Source organism: Heterodontus francisci, unplaced genomic scaffold (genome assembly GCF_036365525.1).
Source record: "Heterodontus francisci isolate sHetFra1 unplaced genomic scaffold, sHetFra1.hap1 HAP1_SCAFFOLD_58, whole genome shotgun sequence".
NCBI classification, from domain to species: Eukaryota; Metazoa; Chordata; class Chondrichthyes; order Heterodontiformes; family Heterodontidae; genus Heterodontus; species Heterodontus francisci.
The window spans coordinates 2,937,722-2,957,463 of record NW_027142006.1 but is presented as its reverse complement, the minus strand read 5'-3'; the positions used below and the strand labels follow the sequence as shown (position 1 = coordinate 2,957,463).

The 19,742-nt window shown below is 45.7% G+C and overlaps 1 non-coding gene across 1 annotated transcript; it reads left to right on the top strand.

Moving 5' to 3' along the window:
- Window positions 1-11,271: 11,271 nt before the first annotated feature.
- trnat-ugu (transfer RNA threonine (anticodon UGU)) lies at window positions 11,272-11,343 on the top strand. Its single transcript has one exon. It is a non-coding gene; the product is annotated as a tRNA-Thr (tRNA).
- The last annotated feature ends 8,399 nt before the right edge of the window (window positions 11,344-19,742 follow it).

Below are 19,742 nucleotides of genomic sequence, written 5' to 3'. Positions count from 1 at the left end.
TGGCACTCGCTATCAATACACACCGAAGAAAGAGAGCGTTACTCCTACACTCTGCTGGACCAAACGTTGACAATACCTTCAATACACTCAGAGACACTGGAACCGAAAATGATTATGATGTTGCGATGCATTTTCTAACAAGATATTTTCAAGAAAGGGCAAATCCTCACTATGAAATTTATGTTTCAGGCAAGCAAAACAATATGGTGCGAGACTCTTGACCACTACATGATGAGACTCAGAAGTCTGAGAAAGAGGCAAATAACGTGACGACGAGATTCCCCTGAGAAACACACAAAACACAAGGACACAGAGGAAACCCAGAGAAAGGTCAAGGAAGACCAAGACAGAAATCACAATCACATTCAAACATCCAATCATTGCAGTGGTGAGGATCCTTATTACAAAACTTGTCCTTCGAGAGGGAAGAAGTGTAAAGTCTGCAGAAAAATGGGACATTTCACTACAGTATGCTGATCGAAGCCTGCAGGAAACATTCATAGATTTAAATGCCAGAAGGAAGATTACATATTTGCAGCACAAGAGAAGATTTTTGTTGCTCACGACCACAGGTCCCGACACGTGCCCATGTGTGATGTGTTCATAGGCAATTCGACAATATCTGCAGTAATTGACTCGGAGCAATGATCAACATGATGGATGCTCCGACATTCCACAAGTAACAGAGAAAACAGAAACTGTAATTGAACAAGCTGATATCTAAAATCTTCTCCCATGGATCAGATACTCCTCCACCAGTGCTAGGGATCATCCAAGTTACTTTTAAATCCTCCCAGGGGTCCACATGTCAGACTGAGTTCCATGTTGTAGAAACAAGCAAAGAAAATCTGCTCAGTTCCAAAACTATCAGCAAGTTGAAGCTGATTACGATCAACATCACCAGAGGTCAGAACTACATTGTGAAAGAAGACAGTCTGAAGAAGGATCCACAATATAGACAAAGACATCGGCAAAGTAAAAAAGAAAACTTTATTTTAGTTTGTTCAGTTTGTTTCTACTGTGCCTACCCACTGTTTTTTTCATGTTTGTCATTGTGGCTGTTTAGTTTTTCAGTCCATTAACACCCTATCTGCACTAATGCTTTGTCTTTCAGCACACCATTAACATATTGTTTGCCTTTTTCTGGTCAACTATTCTGTGGCCTTGTCCTATCTACACCTTCTCCTTTGTTATCTCTTGCCCCACCCCCGCTTTACTTGCTTATAATCTTTTACATTTCTAATATTTGCCAGTTCTGAAGAAGGGTCACTGACCTGAAACGTTAACTCTGCTTCTCTCTCCACAGATGCTGCCAGACCTGCTGAGTCTTGTCAGCACTTTCAGTTTTTATTTCAGATTTCCAGCATCCGCAGTATTTTGCTTTTAAGAAAATCGATGAATCAGTTTCCTTATTTATTTCTGACAAATGATTGATTTGAGTTAGGTAAGGTACCAAGGGTTACAGAAACAAGCAGACAAATGGTGTTAATATAGAGATCAGCAAATATCTAATTGAATGGTGGAACAGACTCGAAAGGCTGCATGTCCTCATCAAGTTCCTATGTTTCTCTTCATTGTCCAAACCCCAACAGTAAACGTCTTTGTTCTCTCCATAGACGTTGAATGAGCCATCGTGTGTTTCCAGTGTTTTGACTTGTTTAAAGGTCGGTTTTTGGAATGAGCCGATGGAATTTAAAACTGATATCCGGCTTCAAACTGCTATTAACCGAGGCCACGCCATCGTCGGATCATTTAATGACCACTCAAAATTCACCTGAGACCAGTGTCAGTGTGCAGCTATGAGAGGGGATTTCTGTACAGTCAGGGCAGGGAACAGAAGTGAGACCAGTGTTAATGTGCAGCTATGAGAGGGGATTTCTGTACAGTCAGAGCAGGAAACAGCAGTGAGACCAGTGTTAATGTGCAGCTATGAGAGGGGATTTCTGTACAGTCAGAGCAGGGAACAGCAGTGAGACCAGTGTTAATGTGCAGCTATGAGAGGGGATTTCTGTACTGTCAGAGCAGGGAAAAGCAGTGAGACCAGTGTTAATGTGCAGCTATGAGAGGGGACTTTTGTACAGTCAGGGCAGGGAACAGCAGTGAGACCAGTGTTAATGTGCAGCTATGAGAGGGGATTTCTGTACAGTCAGGGCAGGGAACAGCAGTGAGACCAGTGTTAATGTGCAGCTATGAGAGGGGATTTCTGTACAGTCAGAGCAGGGAACAGCAGTGAGACCAGTGTTAATGTGCAGCTATGAGAGGGGATTTCTGTACAGTCAGAGCAGGGAACAGCAGTGAGACCAGTGTTAATGTGCAGCTATGAGAGTGGATTTCTGTACAGTCAGAGCAGGGAACAGCAGTGAGACCAGTGTTAATGTGCAGCTATGAGAGGGGATTTCTGTACAGTCAGAGCAGGGAACAGCAGTGAGACCAGTGTTAATGTGCAGCTATGAGAGGGGATTTCTGTACAGTCAGAGCAGGGAACAGCAGTGAGACCAGTGTTAATGTGCAGCTATGAGAGGGGATTTCTGTACAGTCAGGGCAGGGAACAGCAGTGAGACCAGTTTTAATGTGCAACTATGAGAGGGGATTTCTGCACCATTAGGGCAGGGAACAGCAGTGAGGGAGAGAAGCTGTCGGTGTCTGGGCAGGGTCTGAGTTTATCGAATAGTATCAAGAAAGAGCAATTATATTGGGACTGGGTTGTGTTCTCTCTCACACACAGACAGTTACTCTCCCTCCCTCTGTCTTGCTCTCTCTCACAGACACAAACCACTTTTTTCTCTCTCTTGTGAACTCTGTCTCATACTCTTTCTCTCTGCCCATTTTCCAGTAGAAATAGAAAACCTTCTGCTAGTTTGGAGAATCTGGAGTTGTTCTTCTTTGGGAAGAGAAGGTTGAGATGAGATTTGATAGAGGTGTTCAAAATCATGAAGGGTTTGGACAGAGTAGAGAGGGAGAAACTATTCCCATTGGCAGAAGGGTCAAGAACCAGAGGGCACAGATTTCAGGTGAAAGGCCAAAGAACCAGAGGCAACATGAGGAAAAACTTTTTTATGCAGCGAGTGGTTAAGATCTGGATTGCACTGCCTGACAGTGTGGTGGAGGCAGATTCAATCATGACTTTTGAAAGAGAATTTAATAATTATCTGAAGAAAAGAAAATGCAGGGTTACAGGCAAAGGCGGGGGAGTGTGACTAGCTGGCTTGTTCTTGCAGAGAGCTGGCATGGACACAAAGGGCTGAATGGCCTCCTTCTGTGCTGTAACCTGTCTATGATTCTATGACTCTAAGCCTAGAGATTACCAGTGCCTGTGAGTGCCTCAAATGTCTACAGGTGCTGAACCAGCCCACAAACCAAGGAATGAAGCAGTAATTAAAGTTCAGAAATCCTAAGGTATCAGGATGTGGGAGGGACTATTGCTCTCAGTTTAAAGTACTGATTTCATTAATTGAATATCCTTAGTGTCCCAGCTCAGTGTAATCCTGAGCAATAATTGCCAGCAGGTTTTTGAAGTGACAATTAAATGAGGCCCTGTTGGTGGATGTTAAAGATTCCCCAGCGCGATTGAAAGAATCACAGGGAATTCTCGCACTGTCCTGACCAACATTCCTGACTCAGTAACATCACCTGAAACAGCTGAACACAAAGAACTAACTGAAGGGTCAAAGTGCAAGGGAGAAAAACCAAACCCGTGTCAACTTCACACAGGAACCCATCGACCATCAGAAAACACACTTCATGAGCTGCAATGTCTGATCATTGAGTCACAGGTATCCCCTCCTGCCTGGCTTCGTTCCGTGTGGGAATGGGAATTAGAATGTTTCAGCAACTCATGAAAGTATCCCTGGAGCAGTTGAAACAGCATTCCCCGTGTTTCAATAAGAAATTCTGATCTGAAATGAAGAAAAAACAGAAAATGCTGGTAAAATTCAGCAGATCTGTCCATCGCAGGACTGATACAAGCTCAATTCTCAATCCAAACAGTGAGAGATCCAAACACTGAGACAGAATATGAACAGAGAGAGAAAAAACAGGTTAACTGTGCTATGAGAGTAAAAACAGGAAATGCTGGAAATACTCAGCAGGTCTGGCAGCATCTGTGGAGAGAGAACTAGAGTTAACAATTTCAAGTCAGTTACCCTTCATCACAGCTGACAAATATTAGAAATATAAAAGGTTTTAAGCAAGTAAAGCTGGGGGTGGGGCAAGAGATAACAAAAGAGGTGTTGATTGGACAAGGTCACAGAGAATAACTGACCAGAGGGGCATGGAACAAAGGCGAACAGTGCTGAACAGTGCTCAATGGTGTGCTGAAAGACAAAGCGTTAGTACAGAGAAGGTGTGAATTGACTGTAATGCACAAAGCACTCCGAACACAAACATTAAACATTTTTTTAAAAAACAGAAACAATGGGTAGACACAGTAGAAACAAACTAACCAAACTAAAAAAAATGAAATAAAGTAACCAAAGAAAAAGGAAAAACTAAACATAAAAAAGTGTGTTGGGGGGGTGGGGGTGGGGTCCGTCATGCTCTGAAATGATTGAATTTAATGTTCAGTCCGGCAGGATGGAGCGTGCCAAATCACTGACCTGAAACGTTAACTCTGCTTCTCTCTCCACAGATGCGGCCAGACCTGCTGAGTATTTCCAGCATTTTTTGTTTTTGTTTTAGATTTCCAGCATCTGCAGTATTTTGCTTTTATGTTATGAGAGTACTTCTACTGTTTTTGTAAACATGTTTTAAATATGCAAAGTTGAATTATGGACACTGATTCATGTGGAATCTTGAAGAGATTCCTCCAGTTCTCTGGCATCATTCGCATATTCAAGGAGGATTGAAAGATTGTGGTGCGAGTCTCCGCTATTTCCAACCTTACCTCCCTCAGCAACCCAGGATGCAGCCCATTCAAACTGGGTGACTTTTCTACTGTGAGAGCTGCCAACCTTGTAATTGTCTCCTCTTTATCTATTTTCATTTCGTCCAATTTTCTCACTTCCTCCTCCTTTCCTGTGACATTGACAGCATCCGCTCATTTTGTGATGACAGATGAAATGTACTTAATTAGTACCTCAGCCACACCCTCTGCCTCCACAGGATCTCCTAATTGACCCACCCTTTCATTGTCTGTCTATATGTTGGTAAAAGACTTCAGTGTTCCCAGTTATGTGACCTGCTAATCTTTTCTCATACATTCTCTTGCTGATCTCATTTCCTTTTTCAGCTCTCCTCTGTACTTTCTGTATTCTGCTTGTTTCTCTACTGCATATGAGTCCTCACATGATTTCTATGTTAATGATTTTTGAACTATTTTGTTGAAGGATTGAGTTTTGTAAATTTCTCCCTAGCTCCCCTCATGGTCAGGCAGAAAGTTTAACTGCTGTGTTTTCAATCAGCAACAGCTTTATTTGAAAAGCCATTGGGACAGGATTCCGGGTTTTAATCCAGTCACAAATCTGGTTCTGATGTCTTGTGGCTCCAGCTGTCACATGACCTGTCAGAGGATGACCTCATAATTGACCCATTCATGGAGCTGTGGGTTGATGTTTAAATTGTTTCAAAATAATTTTCCAGAAGGACAATTAAAATGAATCGATATATAAAAGGTAGATTTTGTGAATTTGTGCTCCCAGTGGAAATTCCTGCAGTCAGGTTTTCAGATCCCCAATTCCCCACAGGAAGCTCTGTGCTCAGAGTCTGTATTCATTATAACAACATTATACAGAATCATTTCATGGGAGACCCCAGTGTGAATTGTAGACAGGTGGGTCAGTTTTAACTTTCAAAGTAACACAGAAGCAAAATACTGCAGATGCTGGAAATCTGAAATAAAAACAGAAAATGCTGGAAATACTCAGCAGGTCTGGCAGCATCTGTGGAGAGAGAAACAGAGTTAACGTTTCTGGTCTGTGACCTTTCATCTGAACAGGGCTGAAATTGTCTGTGGAACAGAAACGATGGGCCAAGTGGCCTCTTTCTGTGCCTTCAACTTTCTCTGACTCTGTGATTCCATGAGATTGTGGAATCAATTTCAGGGTCGATGACATTGCACTCTGTAAGGATAGGAAGATGGAGATTATTAAGTACAGTGCAAAAATAGAGATGCTTTTACATTATTTTAATCAAAATTGATTTAAATTTTGTGCTCACGAATTCCATCTTTTGATCACAATGACACTGATAACAATGGAAAAAGCAAGAGTTGCATTTCACGACCACAGGACGTTGCAAAGTGTTTTACAGCCAATGAAGGACTTTCCAAGTGTAGTCACTGTAGTCATGCAGGAAACATGGTGGCCAATGTGCGCACAGCAAGCTCCCAGAAACAACAATGTGATAAAAAACGAGATAATCTGCTTTTTAGTGATGATGATTCAGGGTTAAACAATGACCAGCACCCCAGAGATAATTCCCCTTCTATTCTCTGAAATAGTGCCATGGTACCTTTAACATCCACCTGAGAGGGCAGAGGGATCCTCAGTTTTCTGTTTCACCTGAAAAACAGCATTTCTGATAGTGCAGCACTGCCTCAGTACTGTACTGGAGTGTCAGCCATTTTTAAAGGGCTGTTAGTCCTACTGGAAAATATTTAAAGGAAGATTAAATGAAATGAAATAAATACATTGCTTTTGCCTCTCTCCCATCCCCCCAATAACAGTTAAATTAATTATTTGCCCTTTCCTTCCCAAACCTACCTTTACCATCTGACCTTCCGCCCAAAACTGCACAAACTGTAAACTATAACCCTTCCCACCATCCCCTACACCCATGACATTAATTTGACTCCGTCCCCCCACCCTCACACTGAGAAACTTACCTTCTGCCCCCTCCCCATCAGTGTTGCACCTCATTTCCCCGGATGGGGCTCCGAAGGCACGGCAGTGCCAGTCACTGGGCTGAAGATCGCAGCAGGATATCAGGAAGTGATGGGATAATAATTAATGCAGGTTTGTGGTCCCGTTGCCGAGCGGTGGGGGTCCCCCACAAGGCCTCGCCGTCGCCGGCAATATTGAGCCAGGCCCTGCCGGCGTTGAGGTCCGTGGCGGGCCTCATCCGGGGCCATCTTCAAGCGGCTCCCACCCCACCCCCACCACAGATCTTGACGTCGAGGGATCTAGAGAATCCAGCCCATTGTTTCTGTCAATCTCAACTCCACAAGGATTTGCCTGTTAATTGTAGAAAAATTAAAGCTCAATAACCTTTTGATAAAAGGGGGTTCAAATCCATTTCCAAACAAATGATAGTTCTCATTGTATCCAGAACATGTTTTCTGACATACAAACATACCAATTAGGAGCAGGAGTAGACCACTCTGCCCCTCGAGTCTGCTCCACCATTCAATAAGATCATGACTGATCTGATTGCAACCTCAACTCCACATTCCCACCTGCCCCCGATAACCTTTCACCCCCTTGTTTATCAAGAATCTATCTACCTCTGTCTTAAAATATTTCAGAATTTCTGTCGTCCAGCAACTCTCACTTTGTTTCCTGGATTTCACCTGAGAAATGTATTTCCACACTTTGGATATCCTGTACTTCATGAATGTTTTTTCTCTCTCGGGATCTCCCTTTAATTATATTCACCGCTGGTATTTTACTGCCACACACTGACTGAAAGTGTCCCATCTTTCTGCAGGAAAAACACTCAGCTTCTTTGGCGAGGCAGTTTTCCCACTTGTGTCTCTCTCGGCCACACCTACTGCAATTGGTTGCAGCTACCACTAGATGCTCTTCCCGCCTTTCTTGTCTTTTACCACTAATTTTTCCTTTTGCTTTCTTAACAAATTCAATTGAGTCTGCAACTCTCGAGATCAGACTCTCCCTGTCCCCTCGGACAACGGATTGGTTAAACTTTCTAACCTCTGTTTGTCTGCTCAATTGAAACTCTTTCGTTAATGTGAGATCAGCCCTGGACTGTAGATGATCTGAAAAGGTGTTGTCTAATACCCCGAACATAATCCTGTCTCCATTCAGCTCTTCTCTTAAGTTGCTGTATTCACAATCCTCCGTGAGATTGTACAAGTCATTGAAAAATGAATGAATACTCTCCCCTTTCTGTTTTGTATGCTTATTAAATTCAAAGTGATTCCTGACAATGCAGCAGCCAGCCGACGTCATCACAGCGCTCCAAGCTCGCACATGCACAAACAGTCTCCTGCGCTCTGAGATGCTGTGCATGCTCAGCCTACGTCTTCCAGGACAAAGTGGCGCATGTGCGGGAAAACTCTCTCCCCCCACTCGGCCACTCACTCCAGGCCGCTCGCTGCCCGCTCCTTGCTACCCCGCTCCCCCGCCCTCCGGCCACTTGCTACCCCCCCACCACCGCACTGCCCTCTCTCCGTCCACTCACGCCCCGCTTCCCCCCCACGTCCCTCCAGACACTAGCTTTAAGCCATGCTGCTTCCCTCCTCTCGGCCTCTCGCTCCAACATTCGATCATTCTTCACCGCACCACCCGATAAAGCAAGGCGAGCCTCGAGGGGTGATGGGGCAATGTTGGAGCGAGTGGCCGAGAGGAGGGAAGCGGCAGAGCCCATGGCCTGGAGTGTGAGCGGCCAGAGAGCAGGATGGGGGTGGTGGTGGGTGAAGCGGGGAGTGAGCAGTCAGAGAGTGGGATGGGGGGAAACGGGGAATGATCGTCCGGAGAATGGGATGGCACTGTTTAGAGGGGATTTGAGGAAAAATGTTTCACCTCGAGGGTGGTTGGAATCTGGAACACATTCCCTGAAGGAGTGGTAGAGGCAGGAACCCTCACAACATTTAAGAAGTATCTAGATGACCACTCAAAACGCCACAGAATACAAGGCTACGGCCACGTGCTGGAAAATGGAATGAGAATAGATAGGTACTTGATGGCCGGCACGGACATGATGGCCGAAGGGCCTGTTTCTGTGCTGTATAGCTCTATGACTCTATGAAACCTCACTGAATTACAGAGGGTGTGCAGCACTGTCAGAGGTGCTGTCCTTCTAATGAGACTTCAAACAGTGCGACGTTCTCCGACTATCAACCAAAACGTGTCCTTTGTGTAGATATTTTTTTTTAGAGATACAGCAATGAAACAGGCCCTTCGGCCCACCAAGTCTGTGCCGACCATCAACCACCCATTTATACTAATCCTACACTAATCCCATATTCCTACCACATCCCATCATTTCCCTACCACCTACCTATACTGGGGGCAATTTATAATGGCCAATTTACCTACCAATCTGCAAGCCTTTTGGCTTGTGGGAGGAAACCGGAGCACCCAGAGAAAACCCATGCAGACACAGGGAGAACTTGCAAACTCCACACAGGCAGTACCCAGAAATGAACCCGGGTGGCTGGAGCTGTGAGGCTACAGTGCACGCCACTGTGCCACTGTGCCATATTTGCTTATGAAATGACAGTCACTGCTCCGAAAGTAATTCACTTTAGGTGAATTAAGATGACTTGGTACTGGATAACTGGCGAATGCGCAAGAGGGAGCGGGGGACTGTTGAGGGTGGGATGGAGGCGGCGATGGCAACCTTTGAGGGGATTTTTAGGTCGAAGTTGTTTTCTGTGATAAATTGAGTAGCTCCATCTTTAATCCTGGCAGCTGCCTGAATGTCACAGACAGTGACGTTTCAGTGGAAGAGGCTGCATTTGCGCATGTGCTAGTACAGCGTCACCTGGTGGTTGCGTTGTCAGCAAATGCAGCGTTTTAACTTTGGCTCCACGATGACATTTTTTTCCTCAATTAAAATAGGTCTTGAGTGTCTTAATAACTTCTTCACACGTAGCCTTCTGTTCTTCATGAGGATGTTGCCTGCACACTCCCTCCATTGCAGACAATAGCGTACTGACCTGCTCCATGTCTGGCTTCTGCACGAGACCCGATGCAGTACAATACCTTGCAAAGTTCTGGAAACATCTCGGCCACTCCTCGGCTTGGTTCAGTCCAGTGACCTTTTCAAAGGTACAGGCAAAGATTTCTCCATCTTCGCTTTGGTTTACTGCAGCCCCCATATAATGTTCTGATATCTGTCAAGGCTTAGTACACAATTTATAAGAATCTGACGGTTAAAATAACCTGAGTTTACTCTGCACATCTTGCATTGAAGGTTTCATCTACAACTCTCCATGAGGTGCCGGACAGATTATATTACATCACTTCCTGTGATGATGCACACAGTCTATTTATATAATCTGCCCAGTAACAACCCAATGTCCACTCTTATATTATTGTACATAGAACATAGAACATAGAATATAGAACATACAGCACAGAACAGGCCCTTCGGCCCACAATGTTGTGCCGATCCTTTGTCCTCTGTCAAGGACAATTTAATCTATACCCCATCATTCTCCTTTATCCATATACCTATCCAAAAGCCTTTTGAAAGTCCCTAAAGTTTCTGACTCAACAACTTCCCCGGGCAAGGCATTCCATGCCTCGACCACTCTCTGGGTAAAGAACCTTCCCCTGACATCCCCCTTATATCTCCCACCCTTCACCTTAAATTTATGACCCCTTGTAACGCTTTGCTCCACCCGGGGAAAAAGTTTCTGACTGTCTACCCTATCTATTCCCCTGATCATCTTATAAACCTCTATCATGTCACCCCTCATCCTTCTCCTTTCTAATGAGAAGAGGCCTAGAATGTTCAGCCTTTCCTCGTAAGACTTATTCTCCATTCCAGGCAACATCCTGGTAAATCTCCTCTGCACCCTCTCCAAGGCTTCCACATCCTTCCTAAAATGAGGCGACCAGAACTGCACACAGTACTCCAAATGAGGCCTTACCAAGGTCCTGTACAGCTGCATCATCACCTCACGGCTCTTAAATTCAATCCCTCTGCTAATGAACGCTAACACCCCATATGCCTTCTTCACAGCCCTATCCACTTGAGTTGCAACTTTCAATGATCTATGCACATAGACCCCAAGGTCTCTCTGCTCCTCCACATGCCCAAGAACCCTACCGTTAACCCAGTATTTTGCATTCATGTTTGTCCTTCCAAAATGGACGACCTCACACTTTTCAGGGTTAAACTCCATCTGCCACTTTTCAGCCCAGCACTGCAACCTATCCAAGTCCCTTTGCAGATGTGAGAAAAGCTGAGGATGGGAATGGAATGTCTGAATGAAGATGTCATGATGCTGATGATGGAAATGAGGCTGATCTGTTACCCATTCCACAATCCCTCTTGATTTCTGTGCATGTTTCTCGATGCTGTTTCAACCAAATTGAAAAAGAATCACAAATCCTCCTCTGGAGCCTCAGGTGTCCATTAACAAAAGGCATGGTGGCCAAGTGGTAAGGCGTCAGTCTTGTAAACTGAAGATCACGGGTTCAATCCCCGTACATGCCTCATGATTAGTTTCTCACTTTAAATGTTATGTTTCCAGAACAGATGTCTGTTGCATTTGTTTCAGCCATCTGAAAATCAGTGTGATGTTACACTTTATCCTGGACACTGGGAAGAACATGAGGAGTAGCCACATGGTCCCTTGAGCTTTCTCTGCCATTGATGGAGTGAAAATATCTGAGGTCCAAGCACTGAACCTTATTACTGTGCATTTGCTTGATATTTCACAGAGCTATTCTATTAATCCCACATCCCACACTCCTGTCCTTTCCCCCATTGCCCTGTTATATTTTCCATGTCAGGTATATATACAATTCCATTTAGAGTTCCCATTGAATCTGCTTCCACTGACCTTTCAGGGTTGCATTCCAGACCAGAACAACACACTGCTGAAATAACAATCTCCTCATCACAACGCTAATTCTTTTGTCAATTACTTTAAATGTGTTTCCTCTGGTTACTGACCCTTCTGTCACTGGCAACACTTTCTCCTTCTTCACTCTATCAAAACTCTTCAGAATTTGCATTTCCTGCTGCCTTTGCTGAAATAACAAGGCTGAGCACACATCACCAAAAGGAAAATGATTGGCCCTGAATCACATTTATCTTTCCTGTCAATCTGATGTGGACCTTGTATTTTCCCGGAACCAAACAACCTGAGCAACAAGTGTGGGTTCCAGTGATTCCCACCGCTCTGAGAGAGAGAGGATGTGATAATGAGCCAGATAGAAGAAAGGAATGAGATAGAGAGTAAAATAGCCCTGGTCTGTTTCTACTAACCCCCGGCCCCCTACTTAAAATGGCATCATTTTCTCCTGCCTCTCCACATTCTAATCCATTGATTAATGCAATCCTTTCATCTGGAACATAGAACATAGAACAGTACAGCACAGTACAGGCTCGTCGGCCCACGATGTTGTGCCGAACCTTTAACCTACTCGAAGATCAAACTACCTACATACCCTTCATTCTACTATCATCCATGTACCTATCCAAGAGTTGCTTAAATGTCCCTAATGTATCTGCTTCTACTACCACCGCTGGCAGTGCATTCCACGCACCCACCACACTCTGTGTAAAGAACCTACCTCTGACATCTCCCCGAAACCTTCCTCCATCACCTTAAAATTATGCCCCCTGGTGATAGCCCTTTCTGCCCTGGGAAAAAGTCTCTGGCTATCCACTCTATCTATGCCTCTCATCATCTTGTACCCCTCTATCAAGTCACCTCTCATCCTTCTTCGTTCCAATGAGAAAAGCCCTAGCACCCTCAACCTTTCTTCGTAAAACATACCCTCCAGTCCAGGCAGCATCCTGGTAAATCTCCTCTGCACCCTCTCTAAAGCTTCCACATCCTTCCTGTAATGAGGCGACCAGAACTGAACACAATATTCCAAGTGTGGTCTAACCAGGGCTTTATAGAGCTGCAGCATAACCTCGCGGCTCTTAAACTCAATCCCCCTGCTAATGAAAGCCAACACACCATCCGCCTTCTTAACAACCCTATCAACTTGGGTGGCAACTTTGAGCGATCTATGGACATGGACCCCAAGATCCCTCTGTTCCTCCACACTCCCAAGCATCCTGTCTTTAAGCCTGTATTCTGCATTCAAATTCGACCTTCCAAAATGAATCACTTCACACTTTTCCAGGTTGAACTCCATCTGTCCCTTTAATTCCTGTTTCCTAATCCATTGATGTTTCACAATGTACTGAACTGTCCCAATCCATTGAAATAACTCAGTCTATAGAATTTCTCAATCCACTGATATTTTCCAGTCCATTGACTTTCCCAATCCATTAATGGTTCCTGACCATTGAATTTCCCAATCCATTTATATTGCCTGTGATTTCAAAGCAAATGTGGAATACAAATAGTATCAGTATTATCAGATACATCGAGACGAGGTGCAATAGCCAAGTGGACAGATGTCAGGTTTATAAAGAAAAAAGCACTGGCTCGATATTTGTCCAGTCTATCACTGGATCTGAACTCTCAACCTACTGTTTTTCTGTGGGTCTGCTGACTTGAATATGTGAAGAACCATTGGATGTTTCTCAATCCTCTGACTTTTCTCATTCTTGTGCCATATTTGTTCCTTTGGGTTCACCAGTGAAGAAAATTATTCCCTATTACATTTGGTGAAGACTTTAATAACCTCACATCCTTGTGTCTCACCATCTCAGGTCAAACCCCCTACAGAAACTTTAAACATTTAACGATTCTCCTGGAAACATTTTCAAGGGCGCAGCCATTCCTTCATTACGCTTCCTTCTTTGACATGTGATTGACAAATATGTGTGTAATGGAGAGAGAGAGAGTGAAAAAAAAGAGAGAGAGAGTGCAATAGAAAGTTAGAGGACCAGCTAAAGACAGATAGAGAGAGAGAGGCAGAGAGAGGTAAAGCGATAGACAGAGAGAGAGAGAGAGAGAGAGAGAGAGAGAGAAGGAGAGAGAGTCATTGAGTCCTGGAGTCACTACAGTACAGGAAGTCATTTTGCCCATCAAGCCCATGTAAATCAATCCATTCAGTCCCATTCCCCCGCTCTATCCCCATCGCCCTGTAAGTTATCTAAACCTGTCATATTTATTATAATCTTGTACATGTCTATCAAATCTCCCCTCAATCTCCTTTGCTCCAAGGAGAACAACCCCAGCTTCTCCAACCTAACCTTACAGCTAAAATCCCTCATGTCTGGAACCATTCTGTTAAATCTCCTCCACCCTCTCAAGGACACTCACATCCCTCTAAAAGTGTGTTGACCAGAACTGGATGCAATTCTCTGGTTGTGGCCCAACTAGAAATTTATACAGGTTCAGCATAACTTCCCTACTTTTGTGCTCAGTACCTCTATTTATGAAGCCCAAGATCCCATATGCTTTGCTAACTACTTTCTCAATGTGTCCTGCCACCTTCAAAGAACTATGCATATGAATCCCCAGGCTTTTATTCCTAAAAATATGCTTTATTCATATAAATCTGTAAAAGATGCATTATACAACAGTTCAAAACAGCACCAAGTTGACATTCCAAAAAGTGCAAAGGAAATCAGTTTTCTTCAATACAGGAGTGAGTTGCCTCTCAACCCTTCCACTCCATTTTACCTGACATGGACATTTTACAGCAAACCCATATCTGGTGTATACAGCACAAGGGTTTCCAATGGGTCCAGCTGCCCAGTTCACGATGGCGGGGGGACCTTACACAGTGGTCTTTCCCCATTGAGCATTTGCAGTGGCTACCCCAAGCTTTAGTGTGTCCCTCAGCACGTAGTCCTGGACCTTGGAATGTGCCAGTCTGCAAAACCCGGTCGTGGACAACTCTTTGCGCTGCAAGACCAGCAGGTTTCGGGCAGACCAAAGAGTATCTATCACCAAATTGATGGTCCTCCAGCAGCAGTTAATGTTTATCTCGGTGTGCATCCCTGGGAACAGCCCGTAGAGCACAGACTCCTGTGTTACAGAGCTGCTTGGGATGAACCTCGACAAAAGCCACTGCATCTCTTTCCACACCTGCTTTGCAAAGACACATTCCAGAAGGAGGTGGGCAACTGCCTCTTCCCCACCGCAGCCACCTCGAGGGCCGCATGTGGAGGGGGCGAGACTTCGGGCATGCAGGAAGGATCTGACAGGAAGGGCTCTTCTTACCACCAGCCAAGCTACATCTTGGTGCTTGTTTGAAAGTTCTGGTGATGAGGCATTCTGCCAAATGACTTTGGCAGTCTGCTCGGGGAACCATCCGACCGGATCCACCATCTCCTTTTCCCGTAGGGCCTTGAGGACATTCCGTGCAGACCACTGCCTGATGGATTGGTGGTCAAAGCTGTTTTCCCTCAGAAACATTCCCACGCAGGATAGCTGGTACGGCACAGTCCAACTGGATGAAGCGATCCGCGGCAATGTGACCAGCCCCATCCTTCGCAACACCCAGGACAGATAAAACCTCAGCACATAGTGACACTTGGTGTTTGTGTACTGGGGCTCTACACACAGCTTGGTGCAGCTGCACACGAAGGTGGTCATCAGGATGCGGGCGACGTTGGGTACATTTTTCCCGCCCTTGTCCAGAGGTTTGAACATCGTGTCCCTCCCGCCCTGGTCCATTTTAGATCTCCAGATAAAGCGGAAAATGGCTCGGGTGACTGCCACAGTGCAGGAGTGGGGTATGGGCCAGACCTGCGCCACGTACAGCAACAACGAGACTGCCTCGCACCTGATGACCATTTTCTTACCCACAATGGAGAGAGATCGCTGCTCGCACACACTCAGTTTATTGTGCACCCTGGTCACTCGCTCCTTCCAGGTTTTGGAGCAGGCCCCGGCCCTTTTGAACCGTATCCCCAGCACCTTCAGGTAGTCTGACCTGATGGTGAAGGGGACAAAGGATCGGTCGGCCCGGTTCCCAAAGAACATGGCCTCACTCTTGCCATAGTTGACTTTGGTTCGAACTGGTCGCAGATGCTCATCTGTCTGCGAGGGGATGGTGGATCCGAGCAGAAGACAGCAACATTGTCCATGTACAGGGAGGCTTTTACCTCAGTGCGTCCACTGACTGGGATTGTCACCCCTCTTATGCCTGCATCCTTCCTAATGGACTCTGCAAAAGGTTCGATACAGCAATCAGACAAGACAGGAGAGAGAGGACAGCCCTGTCTGACTCCAGATTGGATCAGGAAACTTTATGATTTCCACCCATTGATTGAGACTGCACTACTGATGTTTGTGTAAAGCAGTTTGAACCAATTGCAGATTCCCTCCCCAAACCCCATTTTGGAGAGCACGTCCATCATGAATGTGTGCAATATCCCGTCAAAAATCTTCTCCTGGTCCAAGCTGATGAGGCAGATGTCCATATCCCTGAGTAGTGTGAGACTATCAGAGAGCTTCCTGCTGCGTACAGTGCAGGCCTGGTCAGGGTGAATCACCTGCTCCAGAGCAGACTTGACTCGACTGGCGATGACTTTGGACAGAATCTTGTAATCTGCATTAAGCAGTGAGATGGGCCGCCAATTTCTGATTTCCGCCCTCACCCCCTCCCGCTTGTGGATGAGGGTGATGACGCCTTTCCTCATGGATTCTGACATGCTGCCGGCCAGGAGCATACTCTCGTATACTTCCAGCAGGTCTGGGCCGACCCAGTCCCACAGGGCCGAATACAACGCAACCGCGAAGCCGTCGCTTCCGGGAGATGTACTCGTCTCGATGGACCTGATGGCCTTTGTCAGCTCGTCCAGAGTTAGCGGCTTGTCCAGTCTCTCCCTCCTGCTGTCATCCAAGACCTCTGTGATAGATGACAGGAAGAACTGGGAAGCCGTGCTGTCTGTGGGCTTCGCGTCTCACAGCCCAGCATTAAAGGATTTGCTGATCCTTAATATTTTTTTCGAGATACAGCACTGAAACAGGCCCTTCGGCCCACCGAGTCTGTGCCGACCATCAACCACCCATTTATATTAATCCCATATTCCTACCATATCCTCACCTGTTCATATATTTCCCTGCCACCTACCTATACTAGGGGCAATTTATAATGGCCAATTTATCTACCAACCAGCAAGTCTTTTGGCAGGAAACCGGAGCACCCGGAGAAAACCCACGCAGACACAGGGAGAACTTGCAAACTCCACACAGGCAGTCTCCAGAATTGAACCCGGGTCACTGGAGCTGTGAGGCTGTGGTGCTAACCACTGCGCCACTGTGCCGCTATGTTGGATTGCAAAGACGTTACTGAGCCATCCTGTTCCTTCAAGCTGCTGATAACAGAGCTCTCTCTGTGTACATTTTGGAAGAAGAAACGTGAGCACGTCTCATCCTGCTCAATGGAGAGGACTCTGGACCGGAAGATGATCTTGGAGGCCTCCGTGGCAAAGAGCGAGGCCTGCTGGTTCTTCACCTCTTGGAAGTCCTCCTTGACCTCGACTCCCATCGACTGCAGCCAGAGCAGATTTTGCATTCTTTTCTGGAGTCGGGACATTTCCCTCTGTCTCTCTCTCGCCATCTGATCACCTTTGAAGAGAAAGAACCTTTATCTTAACAACCTTAATAAAAGTGCGTCCCTCAGCATGTAGTCCTGGAACTTGGAATGTGCCAGTCTGCAAAACTCGGTAGTGGACAACTTTTTGAGCTGCAAGACCAGCAGACTTCGTGCAGACCAAAGAGTGTCTATCACCAAATTGATGGTCCTCCAGCAGCAGGGAAATGGACCGGGTCCGGAGGGACACGATGTTCAAATCTCTGGACAAGGGCGGGAAAAATGTACCCAACGTGGCCCTCATCCTGATGACCGCCTTCGTGTGCGGCTGCATCAAGCTGTGTGTAGATCCCCAGTACGCAAACTCCAAGTGTCACTACGTGCTGAGGTTCTATCTGTCCCCGGTGTTGCGAAGGATGGGCCTGGTCACATTGCCGCGGAACGCTCCATGCAGTTGGGCGGTGCCGTACCACCTATCCTTCGTGGAGCAGTTTCTGCGGGAAAACACTTTTGACCACCGATCCATCAGGCAGTGGTCTGCACGGAATGTCCTCAAGGCCCTACGGGAAAAGGAAACGGTGGATCATGTCGGATGGTTCCCCGAGCAGACCGTCAAAGTCATTTGGTGGAATGCCTCATCACCAGAACTTTCAAACAAGCACCAAGACGTAGCTTGGCTGGTGGTGAGAAGGGCCCTCCCCGTCAGATCCTTCATGCACACCCGAAGTCTCGCCCCTCCGCACAATGCCCCCGCGTTGGCTGTGATGGGGAAGAGACGGTCGCCCACCTCCTCCTGGAATGTGCCTTTGCAAAGCAGGTGTGGAAAGAGATGCAGTGGTTTTTGTCAAGGTTCATCCCAAGCAGCTCTGTAACACAGGAGTCTGTGCTCTACGGGCTGTTCCCAGGGACGCACACCGAGACAAACATCAACTGCTGCTGGAGGACCATCAATTCGGTGAAAGACGCCCTTTGGTCTGCCCAAAACTTGCTGGTCTTCCAGTGCAAAGAGTTGTCCACCACCGAATGTTGCAGACTGGCGCATTCCAAGGTCCAGGACTACGTGCTGAGGGACGCACTAAAGCTTGGGGCAGCCGCAGCAAAGGCTCAATGTGGAAAGACCACAGTGTAAGGTTCCCCCACCAAGCTGGACTGAGGGGCTGGATCAATGGGAAACCCCTCGAACTGTATCGTTAATATTCTCAATTGCTGTCAATGTAAAGCTGTAATTGACATGACAATTGTGAAACAGAAGGGTTGGGAAGAAACTCATGACAGTATTGAAGGAAACTGATCTCCCTTGCAATGTTTGTATTTTTTGGTGCTGTTTGGAAACTGTTTGGCAATGTAATTTTTACAGATTTTTATAAATAAAGTATATTTTGGAAATAAAAAAAAGTAAGGTTCCTCCCACCAAGCTGAATTGAGGGGCAGGATCCATGGGAAACCCGTTGAACTGTTTTGTTGATATTTTCTTTTGCTGTAAATGTGAAACTGTAATTGGCATAACAATAGTGAAATGGAAGGGTTGTGAAGAAACTCATGATAGTATGGAAGGAAACTGATCTCCCTTGCAATGTTTGTATTTTTTGGTGCTGTTTGAAACTGTTTGGCAATGTAATTTTTGCAGATTTTTATGAACAAAGTATATTTTTGGAAATAAAAAAAAAAGTTCAAAGCAATACAGTGGTTTTTGTCATGGTTTATTCCAAGCAGCTTGATAACACAGGAGTCTGTGCTCGATAGACTGTTCCCAGGGACGCACACTGATACAAACATCAACTGCTTGGAGGACTATCAATTCAGCGGGAGATGCCTTTTGGTTTGCCAGAAACTTGCTGGTCTTCCAGTGCAAAGAGTTGTCTGTGACGGAATGTTGCAGACTGGCACGTTTCAAGGTCCAGGACTACGTGCTGACGTGCTGAGGGATGCACTTAAGCTTGGGGCAGCCGCAGCAAAGGCTCAATGGGGAAAGGCCACAGTGTAAGGTCCCCCCACCAAGCTGAACTGAGGGGCTGGATCCATGGGAAACCCCTCGAACTGTATCGGGAAAATTCTGTGTGCTGTAAATGTAAAATGACAATGAAATGGAAGAGTTGTGAGGCAACTCATGATTGTATAGAAGGAAACTGATCACCTTTGCACTGTTTGTATTTTTTGACTTGATGCTGTTTTAAACTGTTTGGGAATGTAATTTTTACAGATTTTTATGAATAAAGTATATTTTGGAAATAAAGAAAAAAGTTCTCCCAGGATGAGGCTAACCTATTGTACTGTGGGTTTGCTGATGCCTGCGATGTCTTCAAATGTGGGATACTCAACTGCAGAATTTGTGATAGTTGGGGGTCTGCTTTTGCACTCACCCCTGATTATATGAATCAAAAATAGAATTTACTCGCTGTTGCTGGACAGTGTTTCTGCTCCCAAATATTTTTT